This window comes from Herpailurus yagouaroundi, unplaced genomic scaffold (assembly GCF_014898765.1).
Source record: "Herpailurus yagouaroundi ecotype Mexico unplaced genomic scaffold, PumYag 77, whole genome shotgun sequence".
Lineage (NCBI taxonomy): Eukaryota > Metazoa > Chordata > Mammalia > Carnivora > Felidae > Herpailurus > Herpailurus yagouaroundi.
In genome coordinates this window covers 84,840,809-84,859,257 of record NW_024412388.1, presented here as the reverse complement: position 1 = coordinate 84,859,257, position 18,449 = coordinate 84,840,809, and the positions used below count along the sequence as shown (strand labels likewise).

Sequence of the window (18,449 nt, the reverse complement as noted above, 5' to 3'; positions counted from 1 at the left end):
GTAATTACTGTGGTGCTTTTAAAAATTACACATAGTTAACCTCATCCCTGGAAATTCTGATTCAAAAGGTCTGGGTGGGTACTAAGCATGTGCATTTTGTAAGGTGTTCATGGGTGATTCTGAGAAGTAGGCACTCAGGAAATAGAATGAGGGTCACATAAATAACGGCACATTGACTAAGATTAGGAATAAATGAAGGAGAAGATAAGTTACAGACTAAAGAAGTTGCAGCAGAGTCATTGTGGTTGCTTTCAAATGGTGACATAGGACAAACGCTAGAGTGGCCCAGAGCTCTGGAGGAGAACCAGACAGCTGATACAGAGAGGGAAGTCAGTAATCATTCACAGAAAGAGGATTAAACACATGTTCTTTGAGTTAAGTAATGTTCCATGCTGAATTCAAGATCAGAATAGCTCAGAGGGCAATCAGACATTTGAACTCAGGCCTACTGGCTTCTCAGTATCTTTAAAACACATCACATTTCAACTTTGGGTTTGTCCTTAATTAGGGTCAGTAAGGTTCTGCATGCCAGCATGGCACCATAAAATTTCCAGAAAAGAGGCATTTGCTAAGACTGTAGTCAAACACGGAGTATCAGCTGAGTTGGCCAAGAGGAGACAATCAGCAGCAGCAATAACACTCAGTGCACACCAGCTAATCAGTGGCACCCTGGGGAAGGCAGTTGCCACAATTAGCGAAACTTTTTGCAAAGCTGAAACAGAAGCTGGTACAAGAGAGAATGGGCTGCACATTTGGTCAACACCTACAGCAATTTCTAAAAATGTTTCATTTAATAGAAATAGTCCATGCCATCAGTATGAAGGAGAATATCTGTCTTTTGTCTGTTGGAGAGAAAACATACATATAACTCTCATAAAGATAACTAAAACAATTTTGATTAAAAAACGGAAAGCCACAGGGGTGCCTGGGTGGCTCAGTTGGTTGAGTGTCTGACTTCAGAAAACAGGTCATGATCTCACAGTTCGTGAGTTTGAGCCCCTCATCGGGCTCACTGCTGTCAGTGCAAACCCAGCTTTGGATCCTCTGTTCGGATTAAAAGCTCTCTCTCTGTTTTATCCTTCAGTCTTTCTCCTCAGAAACAATAATTTTTCAACTATTTCTAATTTTTTCCTTGTATTTGTATATAATACACTTCTGTTGCTGTCACTTGGCTTAATTTTTAATATATCATTTGCTTTATTTTATACTCGTTCTCCTATCCCCCATTGATTCTCCTCTGCGTCTTTTTAAAAATAGCTGTATCACAACATTTAAGTCAATCGGCGGTGCTTACCTCATGTTCATATGGATATTATTCATGGCAGAGCCAAGTAGCATATCATGATTGTTTACTTTCTAGTACAATCTTCTTTATCTTCCACATGCCTGGAATAAATAATTCTCTTGCTTTTTCATTTCATTTACTTTAAGCCTGTGTTGCTAATTCTTTCCAATAGAACCAACAAATTCCTATGGCTTTCCAAATGCTCATACAGCTAACCTCTCTCTCTCCTTACACACACACACACACGCACTTTCTTTGTGGAGAATGTCCTCTAGACTCTTCTATTTATTCTCTGTTCTGGACAGGATTCATCTATTGCACAGATATCCCTTTGGGGACTTCTTTTCCTACTCTTCTGCTTTAGACCCCTGTTTCCTGGATCCTATAGTCTCCTCCTTATGGATTGTTGCCTTTTTTTTCTAGATGACATTCTTCACTAGCTTTCAGAGAAATGGTGCCTGACAAAGTGTATTTCTTAGTTGTACTTTTTTGAAGGTGTTTTTTGCCATTCCATGGAATTTAAAAATTTTGGTTATCGTATTTTTAGCTTCAAAGTATTTTTTGGGTGTCCCTTTATCATAGCATCTCTTTTGTGCTAGAAATGAAATAAATCTTCTCTGTTTTGGTGATATTAATTTAGTGATTTGCCAAAGTTTTCTTATTTTTCCCTGTGATACTGCTGCGGTCAACATACTAAGAGAGTAAGTCCAGAGGTAACAGGTGGTGGCTAGAGAATGGAAAGGTTTAAAATGGGGTTATGGGGGCGCCTGGGTGGCGCAGTCGGTTAAGCGTCCGACTTCAACCAGGTCACGATCTCGCAGTCCGGGAGTTCGAGCCCCGCGTCAGGCTCTGGGCTGATGGCTCAGAGCCTGGAGCCTGTTTCTGATTCTGTGTCTCCCTCTCTCTCTCTGCCCCTCCCCCGTTCATGCTCTGTCTCTGTCCCAAAAATAAATAAACGTTGAAAAAAAAAATGGGGTTATGGAAGGACTACAGTTATTGGTAAAGACAAGAGAACAGTTAGCTGAAATTGGGTTGGGGGCAAAGCAGTGTAAGAGCTGGGCATTGTTCCCTCTACTCCTTTCAGATAATTCTCTCCCCAGCCTTGTGGGTGTTTCCTCATGTGTACTTATTGATCTATAGTCCACAGAACTCGCTGTGGGACCATCTGTAGATGTCCTGTGTTCCCTATCTGTGCAGTGCTCATTTGTCTGTCATTCTGCCCCACAGTTCCAGCTGCCTTAGTGCTTCCAAGCTTCAGCTCTATCTCCTCAGCTCAGGGAGTCAACTGACTCTGTCTCCATTCCCTCTTCTAGCACTGTCTCCCAGAAATTCAAAGCAGTAAAGCTGTAGCAATTGTGGGGCTCATCTCTTCTGTTCCCCATGTCTTGGAGATCATTAGCCTTTGTTGTATGGTGTAAACCCTTGTTTTATATGCATTGTCTGTTATTTGTTTCAAATGGGGGGAAATCTAGTCCCTATTACTCCATCTTGACTGGAAGTAGAATATTGAACTGCACAATATCTTGAAAACTGAAAACAGAAAAATATTATTAGGTGACTACTTAGGAATCATGGAGTGCCTGGGTGGTTCAGTTGGTTAAGTGTCTGAGTCTTGATTTCAGCTCAGGTCATAATCTCACAGTCATGAGGTTGAGCCCCATGTCGGGCTCTGTGCTGAGTGTGGAGCCTGCTTGGGATTTTCTACCTCTCTCTCTCTGCCCCTTCCCTGCAAGCTCGCTCTCTCTCTCTCTCTCTCTCTCCCCCCCCCCCCTCTGTCTCTCAATAAATAAATAAACATTAAAAAAAGTTAGCACAAGTAAAGTAACAGTGAGTATCTGGATTATGTTTCTGGGGCCTGAATGCACAATTTGAAGAGTGTTTTTGTTTTGGATGGTATATATAATTTTTTAAGTTTTTTTTTTTTTAAGTTCATTTATTTTGAGACAGACCGAGAGAGTGCAAACGGGGGAGGGACAGAGGCAGAGAGAGAGGGAGAATCTCAAGCAGGCTGTGCACCATCAGTGAGGAGTCTGACATGGAACTCAAACTCATGAAACTGTAAGATCATGACCTCGGCCAAAATCAAGAGTCAGATGCTTAACCTCTGAGTCCTCCAGGTGTCTGTGAATGGCATATGTAACTTAAGTCTTCTAGATGTAGAGAAAGTGGTTAACTGAATTCTAGTGGGAATTCTTAAAGAAATTATCTATCTATCATCTATCTATGTATCATCTATCTATCTGTCATCATCTATCATCTATCTATCTATCTATCTATCTATCTATCTATCTATCTATCCAACTATCTATCATTATTATTATTATCTGTCTATCTACCTATCTAATCTGTTCTATGTATCAGCCATCTGACTTACATGCTTGGTAAATGAGTTGGGATATTTCCCATTCTGTTCTTTATAAAATATTATAGTGCCTATGCTTTATACAAAAAATAATTTGTATGTCAAATTTAAGGAATACTTATTTTATAATTTAGTTTTTGCTACTTTAGTTAAGGAAAGCTTCCTATTTTAGGTGCATAAAATTAACCATATTTTTTCAGTTATTTAAAATTTTCTTATATTTAGCTTTTTAATCCAACTGGAAATTATTTCTCTGCGTACTGGAAGTAATGCTATGATTTCACTATTTTTCCGTAGAAAAAAGCCAATTGGGCCAATGCTTTTAATGGAATATAGTCTATTCTTAATTAATTTGAAATGTCCCATTTGTCTTAGAACAGGTTTTGCAAGGGTTGTGTATCTTTCTGGGTTCTCTATTCTCTTCTATTGATATACCTACCTACTGTTGTGCCAAAAATACACTGTTTTAATGCTTGTAATTTTGTAATGTATCTTGATATATAAGATCTTTTTCTACAGTCCTTTCAGAACTTTATAATTTTATGTAAGTTTTAGAATGATTTTTTCGGTTCCCTAGAATTATATTTTGAATTTCCATTGGTATGGCACTGAATTTATTAATTAATTTGAGCGAACTGACGTCTTTACAGTATTGAATCTTCACATTCATAAAAAATGTTTCATTCAAGTTATTTAGATTTTTAAATATTATTTAGTAAAATTTTATAACTTTCTTTATAATGTTATTATTTTTTCCTAGTTAGTTTATAGTTGTTATTGCTAGTTAGTACATGATCTATGTTTATATTACATTTTCTCTTAGGTTATTGCTAGTATATAGGAATACTTGCTTTCATATACTGATCTATGTTCAGAAATCATACTGAGCTCTCTTAATGTTATTTCATAGTTTGTCTATGACTTTACTAGCATTCACTATGTAGAAATACATATATATATATACATATATACATATACGTATATGTATATATGTGTGTGTGTGTATATATATATGTATATATATACATATATATATATATAAAATCTTCAAATAATGGTGATCTCATCCTTTCCTTCCCAGTCCTTATGTCACTTATCTCTTTATCCAGTTTTTATTGCATCAATAAGGTCTACCAATATAATATTGATTTGCATCAGTGATAGTAGATATTTTTGTCTTATTTTTAATTTAAGGAACCTGCTTCCAAAATTTCACCAATAGGAATAATATTGGCTGTATGTTTTTCAAGTTGTAGAAATGTTCTCTTCTCCTAGTTTTTTAAATGTGGTAGACCTGTCTTGTTTATATCTTTGGGTCTTATAATTTCTAGTCACATCAGCAGTACTTCCAGCTTCCAGCATATACATCCTTTTGTCTAAGGACTTTCTCTCTTTTTCCAGTGTTTATGGCAAGTCAGGATCACTGGACATTGAAAACATCTAGGAGCAACCTTCTACCAATGACTGATAGGGATTGTTGGATAAATATCCTGATCTCTTGCTCCTTAAGTGGGCTGGCTTTGAGATGGCTATTCTGTCATGCTTCCTAGAATTTCCTGGTGAAATTCAGTTCAAGCTGCCTACAGCAGAAACTTTCTTGATAATGCATAATTTACTGGCTTGCTTCCTTCTCTGTCATACTTCCCTACTCCTCTACTGGTGTTTTCTGAGGTCATCTACTAAACAACAGATTTCTACTAAAATATCTGTCTCAGGATTCTTCAAAGGAAATGTAAACTAAGATGCTAGTAAATATCTATACATTGTATGTCTTTTGATGAAATAAAAGGGATTTGAATTTTAGTAAATACTCTTTCTGAATTTAATGAGATGAGAATGTTACTATACTGAATGGTTTGATATATTTTTGTCTTAAATCTCATTTTAAAGACTGGAGTTTCTTTTTTATAGTAAAATTTATTAAAAAGTTCAATTTACACTTAATAAAATTCACCCTTCTTGGTTGTATAGTTTCAATGAATATATTGAAAAATGCAAAAATGGTTCTACTATTATAATCAAGAAATATAACATTTAATTGCTCCAAAAAGTTCACTTGTGACACTTTGTTGTCAATCCCTTCCCTGCTTTATAGTCCTTGACAATGACTGATTTGTTTTCTTTCTTTCTTTTTTAAAAATATTTATTTATTATTGAGAGAGAGAGAGAGAGAGAGAGAGAGAGACAGCATGAGTTGGGGGGGCACAGAGAGAGACACACACAGAATCTGAAGCAGGCTCTAGGCTCTGAGCTGTCAGCACAGAGCCCAACAAGGGGCTCGAACTCACAGACCATGAAATCATGACTTGAGCTGAAGTCAGATGCTTAACCGACTGAGCCACTTAGGCACACCTAATGACTGATTGTTTTCTATCCTTACAGACATTCCTTTTCCAGGATATCATATAAATGGAATAATAAAATATATAGAACACTTGAGTATAGTTTCTTTTACAGATCATAATGCTTTTGAGATTTACCCATTTTGTTGCATGTATCAATACTTTATTCCTTTTTGTTACTCAGTAGGCTTCCATTGTATGAATTTGCATATGTTTATTCTCCAGTTGATGCACATTTAGGCTGTTTCAAGTTTTTGATGACTGAATAAAGCCACCATAATTATGCTCATACAGGTTTTTCATATGAAAATATGTTTTCATTTGACTTAACACTTATTTTGCGGATTGATGATTCATATTGTTTTTAACTTCATAAATCTACAAACTGTTTTTATTTTTATTTTAAAGTTTATTTATTTTGAAAGTGAGAGAAAGAGAGGGAGAGAGAGAGAGAGAGAGAGAGAGAGAGAGATCAGGAGTGGGAGAGGGGCAGAGAGAGAGGGAGAGAGGATCCCAAACAGGCTTTGCCCTGTCAGCACAAAGCCTGACTTGGGGCTTGATCTCATGAACTGTTAAGTCACAACCTGAAACAGACCTGAAGTCTGTTTTATGGTCCAATATCTTCTGTTTTGAAAAATGTCTCTATGTACTTGAAAAGCATATGTAGCCAGTTTTTGTACAGTATAGTGTTCTATTATGCTAATTAGGTCAAGATGGTTGATGGTATTGCTCAATTCTTCTATATCCTTATTGATATCTGGGACATCTATCCTACCAATTGCTGAGAGAGAGATGTCCAATATTTCCAACCATAATTGTAGATTCGTCAATTTCTACTTTCAGCTTGGTCGGTTTTGATTCATGTATTTCCAGAAGTTCTGTTGTTAGATGCATATACCTTTAGCATTATTGTACCTTCTTAATGAATTAATTCTTTTACTATTAGCAATGATAACAGTTAACAATTATGTAATCTTTCTATTTTTGGTAACCTTGTTTTGAAGTCCACTTTGTCTGATATTAATGTAACCGATGAATTTTTATTTTGACTAAATTTTACAAGGTATGTCTTCTTTTTCCATTCTTTTATTCTTAACATATCACTATTTTTATATTTAAAATTAGGTTCTTGCACCTCTGCCTTTTAATTGGAGTGCTTATTAGGCCATTTACAGTCAATGTAACTATTGTTATTGTTAGATTTAAATCAACACTTTTAGGTTTTTTTTTTCTATTTTTCTTATCTGTTATTTTTTCTTCCCCTTTATCTTTTCTGTATCTACTATAGGTTTTTACTTTGTGGTTATTATAAGACTTACATAGGGGTGCCTGGGTGGCTTGGTCGGTTAAGCGTCCGACTTTGGCTCAGGTCATGATCTCGCGGTCCGTGAGTTCAAGCCCCGCGTTGGGCTCTGTGCTGACTGCTCAGAGCCTGGAGCCTGTTTCAGATTCTGTGTCTCCCTCTCTCTCTGCCCCTTCCCTGTTCATGCTCTGTCTCTCTCTGTCTCAAAATGAATAAACGTTAAAAAAAATTTAAAAAAAAAAGACTTTCATAAAACAACTTATACTTATAGCAGTCTAAGTTGGTAACAAGTATGAACACATTCTAAAGTTCTACATTTTTATCCCCCCACCACACTTTATGTTTTTGATGTCAAATTTACAACTTTTTTACCTTGTGTACCCATTAACAGATTATTGTAGATACAGCTATTTTTACTACTTTTGTCTCTTAACCTTCATACTAGCTTTCTAAGTGATTAACCCACAAATTTTGCAACATTAGATTATTCTGGATTTTATGATACATCTACCTTTACCAGTGAAATTAATACTTCCTTATGTTTTCCTGTACGAATTACTGCCCTTCTGTTTCAGCTTCAAGAAGTCTTTTTAACATTTCTTGTGAGGCCTGTTTGTTTCTCTTGTCATCTTTTTGTGTTTTTTTATTAGTTGAGTATTTCCTATGATTATACTCTATCTCCACAATTGTTTTATTAGTTAAACTACTTTCTCTAATTTTGTTTTTAGTGGTTGTCCCAGAGTTTAGAGTATGCATCCTTAATGTATTGCAATCTAACTTCAAATTTTAAATATCACTTTGTTTATCCTGTACGAAACTTTTAACAGTATACTTTCAATTCCTCTTTCCTTTCTGTTGTGTTATTATAGCCATACATTTTATTTTACCTATGTTATGAATTTAAAAATACTGTTAGTGTTTTTTTGTTTTGTTTTGTTTTTCACTTTAGGTAATTTTAGATTACAACATTTAAATGTATTTCTTTATATTGATCATAATTTCTACTATTTCTAAAGCTTTTCATTTTTTTATATATTTCCAAATTTCTGCCTGAAGGACTCAATTTAACATTCCCTAAAGTGTATAAATGCTGGTAGTAAATTCTATTATCTCTTGTGTATAATACAAAATCTTTATTTTTACTGGATATACAATTCTGGGCTGACAGGTTTCTTTTCTTCCTGTCTTTCTTTTAGTAGTTTAAAGATGACATTGTCTTGTGGCTTGTATAGTTTCTAATAAGGTCTGTTGTGATTTTAATTTTTGTTCCTCTCTGTAATGTGTCTCCTCGCCCCCCTCCAACCGCCAGGCTTCACATTTTCTCATTATCTTTATTGTTTTTTCTCTTTTAACAATTTGAATATGTATTAATTTGGGGATTCAAAAATTATTTATACTGTTTGGGTTTCTCTGAGATTCCAGGATATGCTGTTTGTGCTATTTTCCTATTTCAGAAAAATTTGTGACTATTACCTGTTTACATATATTTTTTTTATTTTTTATTTTTAAAAATTTTTTTTATTAAAAAAATTTTTTAACGTTTATTTATTTTTGAGACAGAGAGAGACAGAGCATGAATAGGGGAGGGACAGAGAGACAGGGAGACACAGAATCTGAAACAGGCTCCAGGCTCTGAGCAGTCAGCACAGAGCCCGACGCGGGGCTCGAACTCACGCACCGCGAGATCATGACCTGAGCCGAAGTTGGACGCTTAACCGACTGACCACCCAGGCGCCCCTACATATTTCTTCTGCCCTAATTTCTCTCTTCTTCTTTCGGGACTTGAGGTACACATTTGTTAAATATGGTCCCACAACTCTTGAATGCTTTTTATTGGTTTTTTACACAATGAATAATTCCTACTGACCTTTGTTAAAGTTCTCTGATTCTTTCCTCAACCATTTCCATTCTATTGAGGGATCTGTCAAAGAAGTTCCTCATCTCTAATGCTGTGTGTTTAATGTGTAGACATTCCATTTGATCTGTTTTGTTTGTTTCTTTGTTTGGTTTCTATTTCTGTGCCAAATTCCATACCTGTTTATACATGTTGTCCACATTTCCATAAAATGTTTATTATAAGAGTTATACTAACTTGAATACCCTGCTTCCTGATGCTAGCATGTGGCTTTCCTGAGTCTCAGTCTGTTGGCTGCTTTGTGTCTTGACAATGAGTTGTTTTATCTTCCTTTTCAGTGTGTCTCATAACTAATTAAAAATTTAAAAATGTAATGACACATATCATAAGCAGAACAGTAAAGACAATGTAAATACCATTTATGATTATAAATGGACATTCTTCTTCTGTCAGTTAGTGTGGGGGAATGAGTAAATGTAGTCATGAAAATGAGTTTGATTTTGGTACTGCCATGGTTATCTACAATGCACCACAGACTTCATGTTAGTCTAACAATACCTTGTACTTAGGGAGCGGGCTGGAGTGCTGGTGGATTTTCCTCAATGTCTGTGCTCTACCCTCAGTATTTATGCATCCCTATACATCTGAATCATGGGAAGGGGTGGAGTAGGGGGTTTCTCCAAGGTCTTGCTTCTCCCTAGTAGTAGACTACTGTCTTTTGTTACTCCAATTTTGAAAGCCTAACTGTGGTCACAAGGAAGGTTTTCTGTTTTGCTGGTTTAACATGAGTCTTAGTTTTGCTCTGTTCCTAGGCCTTAGAGGCTGTATTGCCTGTGTTACTAACCATTACATTTTACTACTGTCCTGTTTATTTGTACTTTTTGAAAAAACAGAACTTCTCTGTTCTTTATTTTAATCAGACATTTCTGAGAGTCATTTTGTTTCATAATTATTTCTATTTCACAAAATCAAAAAGTTTTCTATTATCTCTATTTGTTATTTTGAGATTTTGCACCACAATTTTATTGTTTCTATTGTCTTTAGTTTTACTCTCTAGTTTACTGAATGGAATCCTTTCCTCATTAAAAAAAAATCCTTTTTTGTAATAAATGCATTTAATACTACTTCTTCTAAGAGATGCTTATCTATATCCTGCAAGTTTTGATAATAATGCTTTCATCATTTCCATTACCATTTTCCATTACCATGAGTTTTCTCATTTCCATTACCATTTCTTTTTTTTTTTTAATTTTTTTAATGTTTATTTTTGAGAAAGACAGAGACAGAGACAGAGTGTGAGTTGGGGAGGGACAGAGAGAGGGGGGAGACACAGAATCCGAAGCAGGCTCTAGGCTCTGAGCTGTCAGCACAGAACCTGGTGCAGGGCTTGAACTCACAAACTGTGAGATCATGACCTGAGCTGAAGTTGGATTCTTAACCGACTGAGCCACCCAAGCGTCACTCCATTACCATTTTTTAAAACTCCTTTCCATTAAGATTTCTTCTTTAAGTTGTAACATTATAATTGTAACTTTCAAATGGGTTTTTTTAATGTTGCTGAGACTTACAAAAGGGGGGGTCCCTGTTAGCAATGGGAATGAGATTTACACAGCATAATTCTTGAAAATGATAGCCAGTTTTATATATTCTCTTTGTAGCAAAACTTGGCCTTGTAATTACAGTCTTCTATTATAGGTGCACCAAATATTCATATTCAAGTTAGTGAGAAGGTATAAAATAAAACACAGGAGAAGCTAGGAAATACAAAAATAGAATAAAAAATTAGGTTAAGAAAAAATTTAGTCTGTCAATGTCCTAGCTGTCATCCTAAAGCTGAACTTCATGGTAGTCAAAATATAAATAGTGAACACTAATCTAAATTTTCCATGAGGGAAATAGGAACTTATTCTTTTGTTTTTTAAATTTTTAAAAATGTTTATTTATTTTTGAAAGGGAGAGACAGAGTGCAAGTGGGGAGGGGCAGAGAGAGAAGGAGACACATAATCCAAAGCAGACTGCAGGCTCTGAGCTGTCAGCACAGAGTCTGACATGCGGCCTCACAAATCACGAGATCATGACCTGAGCTGAAGTTGGATGTTTAACCAACTGAGCCACCCAGGTGCCCTGGAACTTATTCTTTAGAAAAGATTTTCCCAGTATTTAGGTAACTACTTGTCTCAAAAAATTTTTCACAAAAGGGGCAATTTCATTGTATAAATGAGCTCCTCAACAACTTCCCTATAATAAATTTAGTAATGGTATTGTATTTCTATTTCCATGCTTCTATGCAAAGTCTTCTGCAATTGATGTCTGTAGGAGATATCAGTTGCAATGCCTTCTATGCCAGTGGCTCTCAATGACATTGGGCAGAACCCATGGTGCTCAGCTATACATATAGGCCCTGAGATATGTAGGCCAAGGCCATAACATGGAATACAGCTTAGGAGTAAGGAGTAATTCTTCAAGAGATAAAATTATTGTGGTTCCTGAACAATGGTCCCCAAACTAAAGGCAATGGGAAAACTCTATTATGCAGAACCTAATTTCTATCTCTTCTAAGTGGCTCCACAAATTTTTTTTGAGGGAAAGAGAAATAGAGAGAGAGAGAGAGAGAGAGAGAGAGAGAGAGAGAGTGTGTGTGTGTGTGTGTGTGTGTGTGTGTCAGCAGGGGAGAGGCACCGAGAGAGGGACAGAAAGAATCTCAAGCAGACTCTACACTGTCAGGACACAGCACGATGCGGAGCTCAAACTCACAAACATGTGAGATCATAACCTGAGCCAAAATCAAGAGTTGAATACTTAACTGACTGAGCCACTCAGGCTCCCCAGTGGCTACAGTTTTAATAGCTGTGTGGTCTTGGGTGAGTTACTTAACCTTTTTAAGCCTCAATTTGCTCATATATTATATAGGGATACTATTTATACCTTCTTCATAGAGTAGTTTTGGGGTCTACATGAGAACAATTATAAAAAAACACTGAACAAAATATAAAACTATTATTTTTTTTAATTGAGATAGTTCTTAGACTTCAATACATAGGGATTCCAGATGTTACTGGAAATACAAATATTTAATTTTCTATACTCTATCAGTTTTACTTTTAGTAAATGAAGAACTACTTAACTAAATGCAAATGAGTGATTAACTCTTATAAAGGAAGTATATTAGAGTACTAACACATGCCCATATTTAGCATAGGTAAGTTATTGGTGGTATTTCCTCCCTAGAGAGGAAATCACAAAGCCCAATTTCAAGTGCTGCTAGTGCTACTTAGTAAATGTGCATTCTTAGGTGCGTAACTTAATGTCTCTTGGTTCATTGCTTCATTTGTAGACCTGAGGGATTTGAGTGGATGATTTGAGGTCCCATCTGTGCATTTACCCTATAAGACTCTTTGCCTCTTACGGTGTTACTTTTTGAATAGTTCAAAACAACAGCATCATCAAATTTGGAATCCATCATGTCCCAGAAGTCTAAGATTAGTAGGATATGTGGTAGTAAAGTTCCAGTGTATCAACAAATCAATATCTAACTGCCATTTTGCTGTCTTCAAAATGTAGCCCTTTATATCAACAGAATGATACAGAGCTCTCTTTATTGGAAAGCAATCTAAGAAAGAATGATTTAGACAGAAAAGCTCAAGGAAAGATAAGCAAAGTCAAGGAGAAATACAAAGGTGACTTACAAAATTGACCCAAATCAGGAATCAAATTGATGTTAGGATTTGACCTAATATTTACTAGTTGCTTAGAAAAAAATTCCCCTGCAAAAAGAAAACAATGTTTGAAAGGATATAAATTTGTTAGATGTCTATAAGTATCTATAAAAGGATATGGAAAAAGAAAAATAAAAAAGAATTGAAAGCCCTGAATCTCTTAGGTTATTTTAGAGTAGAAATTAAATGCACAGATTGAATGAGGTTTTTTGCATGCAGCTGAAATAGCCACACCTACCCAGCATTTTCCTTTGTTCCTCTTAGCTAGTCTAATTGTTTCATAGAATAAAAACATCAGAGTTACTTTCAGGTTTTTTTTTAACTTACAAGCAAAAGATATCATTAGTTTTGCTAATAATCCCTTTCATATTTCATGAACAAATAAATTGTGCAGGTGTCCAATCAGAATAAAATAATCCTGCACCCTAGGGGAAATTCCATGTAATTCTCTCACATTACCTTGTCTCTGTGACTCACCTTTTTAAGCAGAGTTCACATATGTGTTCTACTTGTTTATTTCCTGTAAGTCATAAAATAGTGATATGGGAGAATGTAGCAAGTTCCCTTCTAGTTTATTGTGAGGGGGTAGATCTGTGTTGATATATGGTGAGCTGACAGGCAAAAAAAATGAACACATTTAACTGATTCCAAATGTGTTATTTTCATTGATGATTCCCTGGTTTTAAAGTCAAGATATTTTGATTGAGCCTTAGAAGAATTGGACTTTTCATTCTTTAGCTTACCACAGAATTATCTCAGCTGGGGATCCCAAATAAAATTTGTTGTTTGTTCTTGCCTTCACTTCCTGTAGATTCCAAAGAGAAACACTGAAGCCCTGTGGGGAATGGTGACTGTCATTGATTTTGAACCAAATTATCAAATATGCCACTGGGATGATAGATAAACCTCTAGCAGTTGAATATTACCCTCAAAATGGCAAGACTAAAATTTTTGCAAATCCCCTCAAAAACTCCGAACACATAAAATCAGTGCCAATCATTTTTAAGACTCATTCAACTTGTATTATTAGAGAAGCTAAGTTCACATTTTCTTATTTCGTTTTTAGCATAAGAAGACGATATGCATCCTGCCTTCTGACTTAGGCAGTTCTTTCATAAGTATGATTGTACAGCTCATTTGTATAGATACTACTTTTTTGATACTTTGATTCTGCAAATCCTTTGTCCATCAATACTTAGAGGTTTTGTTTTACATCTTCTTAAATGGAAAAATCTGACAAAACTTAAGCTTAAAATGTTGGCCAGGTGAAATGCTCCCAAGTCCTTTTTTTTTTTTTTTTTTCATTTTTTGGCAGGATCTGAAAACATTTGCTCTGACCCTCTAGAGCTAGAAGTATTGATTTTTTAATGGGTACACTTTTCTCAAATGGAGTCCATCGCTTAAATCTAACATCCGCTCCTCTATTGAAGGAGCAGTTTCTTGATTCCAAGTAATTACTGTTCCCCTTATTGCCATTGATATTGCTGTGTTTAAGAATCTATATATTCTCTCAAGGAAATTTAAAGTTGTTCTTCCATGCCAGAAAGCAAAGATGCAATTGGATATTAATAATTTATGTTATTATAAAAGTTATAACAAAGAATTTTAAAATACAGACTTTTGTAACATAAAATTTTGAGTTTCATTCTATAAAAAACATACCTTGTATCTTTTGAGATCAGGTGGGTGTATCTCCTCAGATTGGGGTACATAAGTGCCCACTATGTACAGATTCTTTCAAGAAGTGAAGGATTGCAGAGACTGTCATAAATTAAGATTTCTTACTTTACCTTTATAAAAAAGAAGAAAAGCATCTTGAGAGTCATGGTATCCAGTTGACCACAAATTTCAATGACTTGCATTGTTCATATAATCACTAGGCCATCGCCAATAATCTAAAATGCATGATGGTAGATGGTGATAGAAGATGGTGACTGAATTTACAATAAGTTTATTGTCTTATGCAATGTGGAGTTGAGACTTGTCTGTTCTTAGTTCCTTTAGCAACTCTGGACAAGATCATCCATCATTTTGACATCTACCTCCTAACATGGCTTTGCTCATAGAGTTGGGCTACTGGCCAATATTCATTAAGTAAAAAATAGCTATCCGAGGGGTGCCTTGCTAGCTCAGTCAGTTGAGTGACTGACTCTTGATTTGGGCTCAAGGCATGAACCCAGGCTCATGGGATCAAGCCCCACGTTGGGTTCTGTGCTGAGTCTGGAGCCTACTTAAGATTCTCACTCTCCTTCTGCCTCTCTCCCCTGCTTGCACTCTCTCTCTCTCTCTTTAAAAAAAAGGAAAAGGAAAGGAAAAAAAAAGCCATCTGACACTTTATTAATTGAAGGACCATTTGTTCTGGCACTACACAGTTTTGAAAGAGTATTTCAACCAGAGAGAGTTGAGACCACACAGTATGGTAGAAAATCACAAAAAAGTCAGTGGATCTAAACCATAGCATTTAAGAGGTTCATTATGAGAGATGAAGCTGGAGAAGTTTGAAGGAGGGGTCAGCAAAAGATGCAAGGCAAATTGTTAGGTGTCATACATATGCTCTGGGGAAGAGGCTGGACTTGATTCTGAAAGCTGGAGTGCCACTGAAGTGACACTCAGCAGGAGAGTAACATATTAATGAATTGTGGTTTTTGTTTGTTGTGTTATTTGTGGTGTAAATGTCCATTCTGGAAGCTCTACAAAGAAAAGCTTAGATCAGAAGGCACTGGAGTCCATCTGACCAGTTAGAAAGCTCTGCAATTGACTTATTTAAGAAACCTGAATGCATAATGAAAGCAGCAACTGTGAATTGATGTAAAAAAGATTGGAAAGATGTTGAGAATAGAACAGGTAACATTTATTGTTTGATTAGATATGGAGATATAGAAAAAAGTTGATAATAAAACTGACTACAGTCTCTGATTTGGGTAACTGAATGGAATTTGAAGTCTGTTTATCTTGTATACTAACACACAATCTTTCAAAAATGTTTAAGGTGGCTTACAAAGATTCATAATTAAGATGATTAAATATCAGTGGAAAAAAATTTTTAAAGGAAAAGGAAAAGAAAAATAAAAAGATCCAAATAGAAAAATATGGTCTTTTAATAAAATAAAATCAGAAGTGGCATGAGTACATGGAACAAATTTAATGAACACCTATAAACTTGTTAGAGATGGGCCACAAATCAATTAGGACAAGATGTTTAGTAGGTTATTCAGTAAGAGGAACATGATCAGTTACAAGATCCAGGCAACTGCCTGGAAGGTAGCAACAAATCTACTGCTACAGAAACTCATAACCACTTCCAGTTCTGTAACCAGAGAAATTCACGTCCAAGAAGTAGTGCCGTTCCTCGAAAGAGGAAAGAGGGAAAGAACAGACTTTAGAGGGAAACAGTGCTAATTCAATCTAATCAATAACTCATGCCCTCTTTATTAAACAGATTTCTTACTTCTTCCAAAGACTCTTTCCTTACTGTCTAACACTTGTGTTCTTTTTGACCCCTGACTTAGTGGACCATGAAACAAGCATTTTTTGAGCATCTATAATATATTTTGCCAAAGCACTTTCTCTTGTATCAACTGCTTCTCTCTTTGCCTTAACAGCCCTGTTCTCCTTTAAGTCCTGACGCATTTCCTAACTGTTTTTTATAGTGTAAGGAATCTGTACTACATTTTAACAGTTGTGTAGGCTGGGCCCCATAGGCCTTAAATATTTGAAGTCTTCCCTCTTGTTTGTTATTATCTCCACCACCAAAATTCTGTAAGCCAGCTTTTCTAAAGTGAGAAATGTGTCCCACTGGTAGTACTTGAAATGACTTTGGAAAATACATGAACATGGTCTTAAATAAGATGAAACCACATAGCAAGAAAATACTACTCTTTCAATTCTCTTTCACATACTGAGACTAATTCAAGAGAAAAGCCTCATTTTTGTTTTAACACTAATTTCCTTTGAACCAAAAGCTTGTGGATATCCCCTTACAGCCTTTTAACTGTCAATGTTATGTAGCTAGAACTAAATAATTTATTGTTTTGGTTTTATTGTATTACTTTTTATTTTCAAAAAGTGATTTTTTTAAAAAAAACTTAGGACAGTGAAATAGAATTTCCTTTCAAAATACATTTATTTCATTTAAGAGGTGAACTGAGTGATTTAATGATGATACTAAGGAATTAATATAAATGATATGCAAATATGGAAAAAATCACATGAAAGTTTTAATACTTGCTTCATAAATATGCCAAAAATCAGAAACCTGAGATGCAGATCACTAGGTTTGGAAAACATAACTATGATCTCCACCAAGCCAGACTACTTGCCTTTCTGCAAATATACTTTGCTGTTTTAGACATTTATGCCTTTGCTGTACTGGCACTTTAACTTCAATACCTCCCCCAGTCTTTTTACTTAACATAGCTTCTGCGTCTCCTTCGATATGAGATCAAGATGCCTGGATTACAGGATGGTAAGCATTGCAGAGGGATGGGGTACTATCTAGGGACCGAGTAAAAAGTCTGTATGCTGAAAGACAACCTGTCTCTACTTCCAGAAAAAACAGTGTGGGCATTTAATCTCTTCTGAAGAAACTAAAATTTCTAAGAGAAAGGATCTTCCAATTCTAACAAATTGTAAAGTGGGACTAGCACTAAATTAAATGGTCAGTTTGCTGCCTAATTGGTCATGCTAGGATGAGACCGACCAGCCTTGACTTAATTAGCTTTTTAAGAGCTGCATTTTAAAATATGAATGAACAGGGGCACCTGGGTGTCTCGGTTGGTTGAGTTTGGCTCAGGACATGATTTCGACTCGGGTTTGCTACTGTCAGTGTGGAGCCTGCTTTGGATCCTCTGTCCTCCTCTCCCCCATTCATTCTCTCTCCTTCTTTTTCTCTACCTCTTGCTCTGTCCCTCTCTCTCTCCCTCAAAAATAAATATTTTTAAAAAAAATTTAAATAAAATAAGAATGAACAGCCAGAGATAATCAGATATTTGAAGAGAACCTCCAAATGAATGAGGGATACTAAAAAAGAAAGAAAAAAAACCATACAATAAAAGGATTTCTGAAAAAACAGAGATGAGATAGGAAAAGCTAAAAATTTTAAACAAACTTAATAAGGACTATGACATCAGGATGGTAAAATACCACTTCCATCAAAGATGAACATGAAGCCATGAAAAAATAATCAGAAAACATGAGGGAGATAGACAAACCAAAATTTTTAAAGGAGAGTGGAAGATAAAGCTAAGCAAATCTCTCAGAGAGAAAGAGAAAATGACAAAGGGACCATAGAAGGGAAAAAAGTCTGTTAACTCTTTGACCAAGGGAGGTCCAGAAAAGCAGACAAGAGAAAATGGAGAGTGGTGTCGGGGATTATCAAATAAAGAATAGAGGAAAATTCTCCAGAGGTGAAGATCAAAATCATCAGATTGAATGCTACCATTGAATATCACCCCACTACCCCCAAAGCTAAAGCATCATCAAAGTTTGGAACATGAAAGTTAAAGAGATTCAAATAGCTTTCAGAGTGAACAAACATAAACAAGGATGGGAGTTGCATTAATTAGAAATCAAACAAACAATAAAATA

General features: G+C 35.6%; 1 protein-coding gene across 1 annotated transcript in view; it reads right to left on the bottom strand.

Moving 5' to 3' along the window:
* SNX7 (sorting nexin 7) overlaps positions 1 to 14,653 on the bottom strand; it is a 224,784-nt gene extending 210,131 nt beyond the window's left edge. The window contains exons 1-2 of the mRNA XM_040471067.1: positions 14,526 to 14,653; positions 13,607 to 13,698 (exon numbers count right to left, since the gene is read on the bottom strand). The gene's annotated coding sequence lies outside the window, so the exon portion shown is untranslated. The remainder of the gene's footprint in view (positions 1 to 13,606; positions 13,699 to 14,525) is intronic.
* Between the last annotated feature and the right edge of the window lie 3,796 nt (positions 14,654 to 18,449).